The following is a 10,214-nucleotide window of genomic DNA, read 5'->3' as shown; positions in this document are numbered from 1 at the left end:
AAGAAGCATGAAGGCTTCTGGTCAGCGACTGTAAACGTTCAAGTCTCAGGAATGAACAAGAAAGTATTTGATCTACATTCAAAGAACCACAAACTCTCAGTACCTGTTGTCTAACGAGGCTCATTTCTTTATATCAGTGACCAGTTGGGAGCCTTCGATGCCCATCTGACTCAAGCATGATCTACAGCTACGTTACGAAGGCGGAATCCTCAGGCTACACCACGCGACAGAACATCTGTCATAGCACCTCCAGGAGAAGGTCCCGTCTCTCTCACGATCACCGATTTTTGATTTATTGTTTTTGTGATTTTGTTGAAGATTACTTAGAACTTAGGGAAAGTTGTGACCTACTGATACATAATACATCTATATTTAGCCATCTATCTATCTATCTATCTATCTATCTACCTATCTATCAATCTATCGATCTATATACACCAAGACTGAGAGGTCCTCTTCGGCGAGGTTGTATTATCGGAGCACAACCGTTTTGAAAAACTCATTCCAAAGGAGTTCATCCCTTCCCTGCTGCTGATGGTAGTGTAGCCTGTAAACTGCATAAGATGCTGGAGGAGGGGTCGTTAAGGCGATATATACAAATACATACATTTCTAAGAAAAACTGATAAAATGTAAGTTCTTGAAGATCTGCGTATGCTGCACTGAAGGGAACAACTGCGTATTTTGCGCACGCAGAAGACAAGCTTTGGGCATAAGGCCAGGAATTTAACTGAAAAGCAACATTATGTCCTTGAAATAAAAAGACGAAACGAAAAGAAACGCCAAAGAGGAAAAACGAACTCAGTACTGAAGAAGAGGAGGAGGAGGAGGAAAAGGGATAATAAGTTAAGGAGGTAAAGAAAACTCACGATTCTCCGAGCGGCTTCAGAAGACGAGCACAAGTTGCGTCCGTGCCAACCTTCACGGTGATCCTCCTGAGGATTCTTCCCTTGTCGAAACCCAGGAAACGACGACAGACGACGACGACGGACGACGACAGACGACGACGGACGACGACAGACGACGACAGACGACCACGGGCGACGACACACGACGATGGACGACGGCAAACGACGACAGACGACGACGGACGACAACGGAGGACGACAGACAACCACGAGCGACGACAGACGACGACGACGGACGACGACAGACGATCACGGGCGACGACAGACGACGACGGACGACGACGGACGGCCACGGGCGACGACAGAACGATGATGCACGAAAACAAGCGAAATCAGACAGGTAGGTGAAGGACGCACAAGCCTACAACAGCCGAGCAACCAAGTGAACTATAGACACATTCCAACCAAATTGAATCTCTGGTTATAAGACTTCGCCCGGATCTTGACGTGTTGCCTCCACACTACACCACCTGGTGGGGCTGACCCTGAGTCACCAGGTGGCGGGGCTGACCCTGAGTCACCAGGTGGCGGGGCTGACCCCAATTCATCAGGCGGCGGGGCTGACCCCGAGTCACCAGGTGGCGGGGCTGACCCTCAGTCACCAGGTGGCGGAGCTGACCCCAATTCATCAGGTGGCGGGGCTGACCCTGAGTAGACCAGGTGGCGGGGCTGACCCTCAGTCACCAGGTGGCGGGGCTGACCCTGAGTAAACCAGGTGGCGGGGCTGATCCTAGCAATTCTCTGATGAACTTATATCTGCCAGAAACCTGGACACGCATGAGATAGGTGTGTGCGTGTGAGAGAGAGAGAGAGAGAGAGAGAGAGAGAGAGAGAGAGCGGGGGAGAGAGAGAGAGAGAGAGAGAGAGAGAGAGAGAGAGAGAGAGAGAGAGAGAGAGAGAGAGAGAGGTGGCGAAGATAAAGAGGAAGGAGAGAGGGGTAGGTAAGAAGAGGGTGGAGGGAGAGAGGGAGGGAGGCGATGGAGGAGAGAGAACTGAGTTGGGCTGGAAGAAGAGATGGCAGACAAGGGAAGGAGATATCGATGAGGAGAGAGAGAGAGAGAGAGAGAGAGAGAGAGAGAGAGAGAGAGAGAGAGAGAGAGAGAGAGAGAGAGAGAGAGAGAGAGAGAGAGAGAGAGAGAGCTGGAGTGGTGAGAGTATCAGAGGGGAGAGGTTGGGGGTCACGTCTGTGCCTGGGGTGGGGGAGGGGAGGGTGGAGGGGAGAGTGAGAAGGAAGACCTTGGGTGAGGGGTCGAGGATAACCAAGATGAGAGAGGGAGAGAGACAAAGGGTGTGTGAGGCAGGGAGGAGGGGAAAAAAAGGAGGGGGGGGAGGGAGGGGAGGAGGAGGAGGGGGTTGTGGATAACGCGTGAGTAGACGCAGGGAGGGAGGGAGAGAGGGAGGGTGGGAGAGTGAGGAAAGGGTTAAAAATGGACAAAGTAGAGGTTGATGGGGAGATGAAGATGGGAGGGTATAGAGACGGGAGGGAAGAGGGATGATGGGAGGGTAGAGAATGGGGAGGGGTGGTTGTGGGTGAGATAGGGGAGGGGTAGTGTGTGTGGGGGGGGGGAGGGGGAGGGGAGGGGGCTGGGTGTAGGGGGGCAGAGGCTGGTTGGCACAGAGGTACACAAAAGCTTCCCCAATATGAGCAAGGCTGGCTTGGCTGGCCGCCAGCTTGCTTTCTTGTTACAGATAAAAGGCTGATTGTGCACCATGACCTTGGGGGAGGCTCCCCTGAACCACACACACACACACACACACACACACACACACACACACACACACACACACGAGGCTCCACGCCGTTATAAAGACACCCTATAAGGAATACAGTAATACAGTTCATACCACCGACTACATTACATGATGAGTACATCCACACGTCATAACAATACAGGCATTACAGGGGTGTGGGTGTACAGTGCACCTCAGCTGGTATGTGAACACAGTTCTCCAGGCATTAATCACGCGAATTGTGTATTTACACAGACGGTTACTAACTGGTCTTGAGCACTGGCTATAACAGTTAACTTGTCCTGATGTGTGTGTGTGTGTGTGTGTGTGTGTGTGTGTGTGTGAGAGAGAGAGAGAGAGAGAGAGAGAGAGAGAGAGAGAGAGAGAGAGAGAGAGAGAGAGAGAGAGAGAGAGAGAGAGAGAGAGTTATGACTCAAGAAGTATATTCACCTCCACAGGTCATAGAGGCATGAAGGCACTAACGCATGGGACGCTACTGTGGGGAGGACGTTACGTTGGTCGTAGTGACCTGAGGCACGGTGTCGTGTCGCACGACCAGCTGGTGGTCGTTAGCCCCACCACCAGCACCATGGCACGACCCCTGGGGGGATGAGGGGCCCTCCCTACCAGACCACTTGACTTGGCCCTGAAGGATAAACTCAATGGCCTGGGCCATCATACCTAAGAAGTCGTACCGTCGTGCTCAAGCGTCGTACCGCAGTACTCAAGTATCGTAATCATCGTACTCAAAGGTAGTAACCGTTATGCTCAAGGGTCGTACCGACGTACTCAAGGGTTGTACCGACTTACTCAAGGGTCGTACCGACGTACTCAAGGGTCGTACCGACGTACTCAAGGGTCGTACCGACGTACTCAAGGGTTGTACCGACTTACTCAAGGGTCGTACCGACGTACTCAAGGGTTGTATCGACGTACTCAAGGGTCGTACCGACGTACTCAAGGGTCGTGAGCGTTGTGTTGTTCGTTGAGGGGTCCACACAACGACTGGCAATTACGGTGTCAACGAGCACCATTACCAGCTCAGCCAGACCTTACCATGTAAACAGTTTGAAAAACAATCTGGCCAGAAAAGCACAGGAACAATAACACAGAACACGAGCCTCCCAGGAGATGACGCCTGATCACTCGTTCCCAGAATCATCTTCATCCAATTGGTCGTTTTCTTCTTCTTTTTTTCTCTCTCTCCTTCATTGCATATATGACGTCATAAAACTGGCGTCTTCAGAGTGGCCAATTGCTGATGTGGTGTTGGAGTCTAGCTGTTGTGATTGGTTGGCTGCTGGTGTGCTCATATCATTATATACGACCGAGTCATCATCATCATCATCATACCCCAATTACGTCATAGGCCTGAGCTTCCGTGATTGGTCGGTTGCTCAAGAACAATGTTCTACAGGACGACCCTCCTCAAATACCGAGTCAGGATGTGTTGGCCGATGACGTAATGGACTAAACTTGCTCCTATTGGCCGGACACTGATGTGGTTAATAATGAACGGCGTTTGAGAATAAACCTTCCCTGATTGGATGAGCGTGGAGGGTAATGACGTCAGTGACTGATGGTACGTTAACTAATAAGATAAGAGTGTTGAAAACTCTTTCAAATTGTCGCAATGCCATATATATATATATATATATATATATATATATATATATATATATATATATATATATATATATATATATATATATAGCAACCTCCTGTAAATGTGTGTGTGTGTGTGTGTGTGTGTGTGTGTGTGTGTGTAGAGGGAGCACGGGGGTAGGAGAGTTAGGAGAGAGTTGGGTTGTAGGTTGTACAGTCAGGGGGGACAGATGGTGGCGGTGGTGGTAGTGGTTGGTGACCATCTGGTAAGCTATGATATCTACCCATCCCTCCCTCCCGCCCTCCCTCCCTCCGCACTCGGCTCCTCCTGGCCTCACAGCAAAAAGGGGAAAGAGTGAGGGGTGGTGGTGCGGGTGTGGGGGTGCGGGTGGGGTGGTGGTGCGGGTGTGGGGGTGAGGGTGTGGGGTGCGGGTGTTGGTGCGGGTGTGGGGGTGAGGGAAGACTTCTGTCAGGAGACAAGGGCGTGTGACTGGCGAGGACTGATGGTGGCTCGAGGCGGAGATTATTTCCTGAAATCACCGATGAAACTGTGAAGGATTACCTCACACATTCACTGGTGAAACACCCTACGAGATTATCTCATACATACACTCTTGAAACTGACATATCATCTCATGGCATACACTGTAGTAACAGGTTACCTCACGTATACACTGAAGTAACAGGTTACCTCACGTATACACTGTAGTAACAGGTTACCTCACGTATACACTGAAGTAACAGATTATCTCATTCATACTGTTCATGTTTGCGATGAGATAACGAATACAAAGGAAATCAAACAGCAATAGACCATTGGGTACTTTCGAGGCTGCTTGTGTGATAGTAGAAGATAGAAACTCACGGATTGATATGGTAAAAGTCAGAAGACATACAGATAATTCGCAGAGGATAACCTGCAAATTGCCAGTGAGGCTAAAGAGGTGCAAATAACGTAAGTTGTGGACTTGAAGCGAAATATTTATCAGGTCTTTCCTCAGACGTAAAGACAGCTCTGCTTTCAACCACTCTAATTGGCAAATTGTTCCACATGTTAACAGTCCTGTTGAAGAAAAAGTACTTCACCTTATGCTGAGTAAAACGTTTGCCCACAAGTTTGTATCCATTACTGCGAGTAAAATCAAACAAATCAAGTCTATAGTAACTTGATATATCACGATTATCAAAGCCTTTGAAAACTTTGAATACTTGAATTAGATCCCCTCTTAACCTTCTCTTTTCCAAGCTAAATAGATACAAGCAGTTTCATCTAATCTCGCAAAATGTAGTTCTTAGTCCGGGAATCATCTTGATAGCTCTACGCTGCACTCTCTCCATTCTGTCTTTTTTTTTCTTTGTAGGAAGGGCGACGAAAACTGCCCACAGTATTCACAATGTGGACGAACCAATTTATCATCAAGAGTAAAGATGATTTTCCTGGGCTTAAATTCTATGGCCTTACCTATGCGCTCTTTTCACTGCTTCTGAGCACTGCTTACTTGGTTTTAGGTCACCAGAGGTTATTACACCCAAGTCTTTTTCATCATGTATCTTTTGCAGTTCAACAAAGTTCATATTTTAGCTTGCTTTTTCGTTTTTACTACCGATATGTAATTTTTTGCACTTATCGATATTAAATTTCATTATCCACATACGAGTTCTTCATTATTTTGTCTACGTCACTTTAAAGCTGTGGGCGTCCAAGTTCATTTGTCGATTCATTTCCCAGCTTTGTATCATAACAGAATTCTGATATCTTGCAATGCAGTCCATTATCGACATCATTCATATAGATGAGAAAGAGAACCGGTCCCAAGACTGATCCTTGAGGCACTCCACTTGTTACGTCTGACCATTCTGAGACTTTACCCCGAAGCGCATCTCCTCGTTTACGGCCAGTTAACCAATTTCTCATTCACCAAAGTACAACCCCATCAAAGCCACGTGACTTCATTTTTGATTATAACCCTTGATGAGGAAAATTATCGAAAGCTTTTTGACAATCTAGATCGATAAAATCAACCGCTTTACTGCTATCGTACATGATGATCATACCATTAAAGAAATCAAGCAGATTCGTCAGAGATGAGCGATTTCGTGGAAAACCATATTGAGAATCGTTTATTTAGTGGTGGTCTTCTAAATGGTCCACATTTCTATCTCGAATGATAGTTTTCATAAGTTTTCCAACTATAGACGTTAAGCTAATAGGACGATAAAATCCAGGCAGTGAATATCGATGTTACGTTGGCAAACTTCGATTCATTAGAAACTTTTCTCGTAGCAAGTGACTTACGGAAAATGGACAGCCAAGGGCTCAACCATCTCATTTTTCGCCTCTCATTTTTCTCAGATAAAACTTTTCAGGGTCTGCCTTTTCATTCCTTCATTCCATATACTGCTGAAAGTATGTCTTCAGCTTTTATGTCAGTTTGGTGAATAACGTTGTTCTCTCTTATCAGTGAAACTGGGTTCGGGACATGGGTTGTGTCTTCGATCGTAAATACAGACTCAAAAAAGTAATCTAATATTTTTGCAGCGTCTTCTTGGTCTTAAACCAAGTCACCGTTTTCCATAATTAATCGGCCTATTGACTGGGTGATGACTCTTTCGCTTCTCACAAAACTGTAAAACATCGGGTTTCTTCCGCTATTTTCAGCAACATACGCTTCATATTCAGGTTTACTTTGTCGTTTAATTCTTACTTTATCCATACAAATTTACATAAGTCAGTCTATCATGTTGGTTGTTGGGTTCTCTAGGTTTCTTATGAGCCACTTCCTCAGACAACAGTCCCATGTCTATTTCACTGTTCCGCCACCTTGGTTTCGTTCTAGAAATAGGCCGTCTACTACGCATTAGCACGTACGTTCCCTCTGCTGCTTTGAAGATTTTTCTGAAGCTTCTCCAACCTACGGTCATGTCATTTTCATAGGCTATATATCATACCAGGTTTGCCTGCCGAGAGCAATGCCAAGATCATTACTATTTACTTGTTTAGAATCGGGTATTCTTTCGCGACTGTTATGCTGACCAACATCACATGCAGTGTTGAAAGCGACATCAGAAGTAGTGTGTCGGTGTGATCACATGTACCGAACGTTTCTCCAACTTCAACACTAATAACGACATTCTCATCTGTAGAACTAAATCTAATATTTTCTCGACGCTTGTAGGTTTCTCGACTGATTGGATTAGGGCGATCTCATGCAAATTCAGGTAGAGTCCACATCCAGAAGTATTGGAAAGGGTTTCTGCCCATTTATATAACGGTATGTTCAAATCTTCAACAATGATAGCATCTTGTTCATTAAAAACTTCCGCTAACTGATCATGAAATCCTTCGTCTGCCTCTGGTGTCTGTGTGGAGGCGTATAAACTAGTCCTACCGTTATTTTCTTACGAAGTTTATTTTCAATTTCTACAGAAAAGAGATCGACATTCTCAACGGCTACAACTGTGTTTACTTCATGATTTAAATGAGCTTGACCAAGGAGCAGGACGTCACCGCCTACTGTGTTCCCCCATCTCTATCACACACACAGTGTGAACCCTGGCACTGACACACACAGTGTGAACCCTGGCACTGACACACACAGTGTGAACCCTGGCACTGACACACACAGTGTGAACCCTAGCACTGACACACACAGTGTGAACCCTGGCACTGACACACACAGTGTGAACCCTGGCACTGACACACACAGTGTGAACCCTGGCACTGACACACACAGTGTGAACCCTGGCACTGACACACACAGTGTGAACCCTGGCACTGACACACACAGTGTGAACCCTGGCACTGACACACACAGTGTGAACCCTGGCACTGACACACACAGTGTGAACCCTGGCACTGACACACACAGTGTGAACCCTGGCACTGACACACACAGTGTGAACCCTGGCACTGACACACACAGTGTGAACCCTGGCACTGACACACACAGTGTGAACCCTGGCACTGAACATCTGGTGAGGAAACCTCTATTGCTGATATCTAACACAGATTCGGTAATGACGTCCATACCATAACTTCCTTCCAACGCTGTTGTTACGAAGACTTTCTTTCGTATACTTCGAGCGTTAACATAAAATATTTTTTGACGAAACTGAGACCTATTTGGAAAGGTACTTAAGGAGGAGAGTTAGCCTGCTTCACACTGGTGAAGTTTATTTTACTTATCAAAACACGCAGCTCCTACTTCATCCAGGTGTTGTTCGTCCTTCATAAACATACCAGACTGCATGTGGAAATAATGCCACAACTTTATGATCTAAACTCCTTCCTGAAAACAGAGGTTCGTTGATCTATTGCTTAGAATGAAGGCCTTACTAACGAAGACGTTCTCGGTGCCGATCCTGGGAGGAACTCCTGCAATCATCATACTGGGTCGGTGGTATTTCCCCACAAGCTCCTCCAATTTCTCCTTCAGTACATCGTTCGTAACTACATGACAAATAATAATGCATTATCCATAGTGCCACCACAAACCTCACGAGTCTCCAGCGTCGGCAACATCATCTACCTTGACACCTGGTAAACAAAAACGCTTACGTCGTGAAGTGTTTCTGGCGCAGAATTCCTCCAGCTGTCCTCGGGTCATGGAGTCACCGACGAACCTGACTTCGTGGTCGTTGTCCTCAACATCACCCAGAACATTATTGACATCAAAGATAAACGTTTATGGGGTTTCAAACCTCGTGACAGTATCTGGAAGGGTCGGCTTTCCTGGTGAGAGAAGAAGGATCACTTTGAGGTGTGTCAACACCCACAGCGCTGCTGCCCGACGTTGATGGCTCACTCCCTGAACCTCTCAGCAAGCTGGATTCGACGATGTCGTGGAGGACATCTACCTTGTGTGTTAGTATAGTTATCTTATCAGTACGTACAGTCAGCTGTTCCTCAAGGGTCCGTCTGTCCACGCAAAACCGGCATCGCAAGACTGATGTAAAACTGAACGTCAACTTCCCACAGCAAACAGAACGCTGCTGACCTGCTGCCATGTTGAAACAGTAAACAGAAATGTTATATTACCGACAATATAGGTTTAGTAGAGACCTTAGGTATGGTCATCAGAACCGTCGACCTTACGCTTCAGGATCCTGGGACTACTCTGCAGTACCGTGTTTCCTCAAGTGACCTGAACGTGTATATTTCCTTTTCTTTTCGGCAGTGTAAATAGTACTTCTCACCACTAAAATAATAATAATGATAATGATAATAATAATAATAATAATAATAATAATAATAATAATGATAATAATAATAATAAGAATAAACCCCAGTTGATAAACAAACTATAAATAAATTCAGAAATAGGAGAAAAGTCCTGTCTCGAAACATCAAGTGAGAACACATAAAAATAAAGAAATCACAGATAAGATACTACGTTGTATCTCACGCTCACCAGTGCTCCACGTTACCTATAATCCGCGCAGTGTTTCCCAACCACACAAGCACACGTGTGAGAATATTCTTTCTCTCATTTTCTTCTCAATTCAAAGCACGTTTTAGCACTACAGTGTGATAAATAAATACTTAAGCACTTCAAGACACACACAAAACTTCTACTTGAAATGATACGATGATGGAACACTGAAAAATCACAACACAGAGGGTATGAGATCCATTGCAGGAGAATATTTTGTGTAGCACACACGAGTACGTCTGACAACAGCACACAAACACATGAGGCATCGCTTAACTCTCAGATATACAGACTTGGATTAAATGAGTCTCTTACCCAAGTCCCGTAAATTATAGATACACTGAGAGACTTCGCAAGACCCATAAGTTAAAGATAAACTGAGGACTAAGCAAGAAGCCAACAAATAAGATGCAACCCTAAAAAATGACATGGCCTTATGAGTCAATGATTAACAGAAGGTATAAAGAATCTCATTCTCGAAGCTCTGAAAGATGAAACTTATCTATCACACACACACACACACACACACACACACACAC

The 10,214-nt window shown here is 45.8% G+C and overlaps 1 long non-coding RNA gene across 1 annotated transcript in view; it reads left to right on the top strand.

Annotated features, from left to right (window-relative positions):
• LOC139764497 (uncharacterized) overlaps nt 1-345 on the top strand; it is a 12,520-nt gene extending 12,175 nt beyond the window's left edge. Inside the window, exon 3 of the long non-coding RNA XR_011716391.1 lies at nt 138-345. This is a non-coding gene — a long non-coding RNA (uncharacterized lncRNA). The remainder of the gene's footprint in view (nt 1-137) is intronic.
• Nucleotides 346-10,214: the final 9,869 nt, after the last annotated feature.

This window comes from Panulirus ornatus, chromosome 4, assembly GCF_036320965.1.
Source record: "Panulirus ornatus isolate Po-2019 chromosome 4, ASM3632096v1, whole genome shotgun sequence".
NCBI lineage: Eukaryota > Metazoa > Arthropoda > Malacostraca > Decapoda > Palinuridae > Panulirus > Panulirus ornatus.
The sequence above is the reverse complement of the archived record's forward strand: the minus strand, read 5'-3'. Positions and strand labels throughout refer to the sequence as shown.